The following is a 2,566-nucleotide window of genomic DNA, read 5'->3' on the forward strand; positions in this document are numbered from 1 at the left end:
ATAAGTTAAGTTTTAGTTTACTTACGTTTTGAATTCATCGTTCATTTCGTAGGTAAACTACTCATTTTATGCTTTATCAAATAACTACCGATTACTGCATGTGGAAATTATGATCATCTTATTCGAGAAAAACAAATAATTCATTTGCAATCTTACAGGGATGGAATCCAAATGAGATAGCCACTTTCCCAGCTTGCCACTCTCTACAAAATTTTCTTCCGCTAAGATGCTTGCTATAGTTTTATCGTCTTCTGTATCTTGTAGGCTGCTATTAAAACTATATGAAGAACTTTCACACGCAATACTACTGCTCTCCGTCATTTTTCCTTACAGAGATCAACTGCCTTGTATCACCATGAAGGCAGAAAAGTCAAGCACAACAAAGAAATCAATATAAACCCACCAAACAAAACTAATGCAGAAAACAGTCTTCAAGCATAGTACAAAACCATATCAAATGCACACACAAACCAAAATCCACTGAAACAATTATCCAAGTTTCTAGCTAAGTGTCTATAACATCCACATAAACAAAAAAACACTGAGTAATAAGTAAACAGTCCTCCAAGTTCTAATTCAGAAAGAACATCCAGCTCCCCGCTCCCCCTCACAGCCACCCACTCTTTTCTTCTCCTAATTCAGCAGACATTGAAAAGCTACACCAAAGCCTAAATGCATTACTAAACAAGCATAATGCAGCTGATCCTACATACATAAAACTGGAGGTTACATTTCCACATAATCTCAACAAGAACCCACCCAAAATTCACAACAATCACTAAACAGCCAAGATCCAACAGAAGTCATAACTAACTTTTATCAATACCCAATTCAATATTTTTCACTATATCACAAAAGGGGTAGTACAAACACTTGTACTTATGCGCACTCCAGGTCCTACTTGTTAACTTTTTTTTATAGTTTAAACTCATTTAATTTGTTAATATTGAAAAACTAGTCATGAAGAAGTATACCTTGTCATTCGGCCTCACCATGAGGTTTAAGCATTAGTTAATATGTGCCTGAACAATTATGCACTCTTTCTCTACTTCTAGCAGCACAAGGTTTCAAATCACTACGAAAGTAATCCAAAACAAGAAATTAGAAACCCAATACACCTATCCTTTGTTGTCCATCAAAACTCCCAAGCTTAATTTAAATCAATAATAAGGTGGAGATTTGAGATTTAGTGGCGGAAAAGCAACGACTGTGAAATAAAAATGGCTGCTACTTACTTGTCCCTTGCACATCCACTCTACAGGGCAGCCAAACATGGATTCACTCAATCCACCCAACTCGATTCGATCCGGCATTCGGCCTCACATCAAAGCCTTCTTTCACGCCCACATCTAAATCATTATATAGGGATGAACAAGTTGATTAAGCCATAGCTCTTGAACTTGCCACCTAAGCTTAACTCTCTGGCCTTGGCTTCGTGGGTGGGGACTAACGGTCTCTGGTGCATGCGCTAACTCCCCCAAGTGAGAAGCTTTTCACATTATGCCTATAATAGTATGATTCTAGAATCTAGACTATTTAAGATAATGGAAGTACATAGTAGAAAGAAGCAATTCACACATAAAAAAGAAGGAAACTTACTTTCTCAATGTTCTCCTTGATGGCATACTTGCAAGCTCGCTGGCATATCTTTGTGATATCGGCTCCACTAAAGCCTTGAGTATACTTTGCAAGGGCTTTCAAATCCACATCTTTAGAAACAGGGGACTTCCTGACGCAGGCCTTGAAAATGGAAAGATGAGAGGCCTCATTTGGCAAAGGGATGTAGATCGACTGATCAAGACGGCCAGGTCTGAGCAATGTAGAATCAATTATATCAGGCCTATTGGTAGCACCAATAATAAACACAGTTTTCTTTGCAGACATTCCGTCCATTTCAGTCAGAAGTTGGTTCAAAACTCTATCAGCAGCACCTCCCGCATCTCCAACACTACCCCTCTCTGCCAGAGAATAGAAATTTACACATTAGCTGAGTACAAGTGAAATACAAAAACATTTAGTGGTTTGCCATACAAGAATTTAAAACACTTTGAATTTTGAAGTATAAACGATAAATTTTTACCAAATTCTTACCTGACAAGAATGGTGAAAATCGAAAAACGAAGCAACACGATCTTGTGAAGCACGAAATGAGAAGATTACAACCTGATGAAACACTAATCTCATAACGTATACCATCTTTTTCCTAAAAATTGCTCAAACTAAAAAGAAGGATGGAAAGATAAAGCAGTACCAACTCACTTTAAGGTGCGCGTTTAAGATCATTCTCAACTTGGTCCACTGCGTCAATGTTTTTACCTTTTTTCTTTGCCAGTTCTTGTTCAACATACTTTAATCTGTCGAATATAAGGACTCAATCAGCATATGATCTTAGCAACACATGCATATGTCAAATTAAGAAATTCTAAATTTCTAAAAGTAAAGAAGCATGTATGGGAGGGAAACGGTTCTCTAATCCATTAGGGAGGGCTATTCATCGGTTGAGGTGATTTAATAATTGTGGTGGAAGCGAGAAGAAAGGGCGGTTCAGTGGGGGAGAGAGTGCGAC

The 2,566-nt window shown here is 37.8% G+C and overlaps 1 pseudogene; it reads right to left on the reverse strand.

Annotated features, from left to right (window-relative positions):
- Positions 1 to 1,572: 1,572 nt before the first annotated feature.
- Positions 1,573 to 2,196, reverse strand: LOC147516010 (cell division control protein 48 homolog E pseudogene; annotated as a pseudogene).
- Between the last annotated feature and the right edge of the window lie 370 nt (positions 2,197 to 2,566).

This window comes from Coptis chinensis, chromosome 2, assembly GCF_015680905.1.
Source record: "Coptis chinensis isolate HL-2020 chromosome 2, ASM1568090v1, whole genome shotgun sequence".
NCBI lineage: Eukaryota > Viridiplantae > Streptophyta > Magnoliopsida > Ranunculales > Ranunculaceae > Coptis > Coptis chinensis.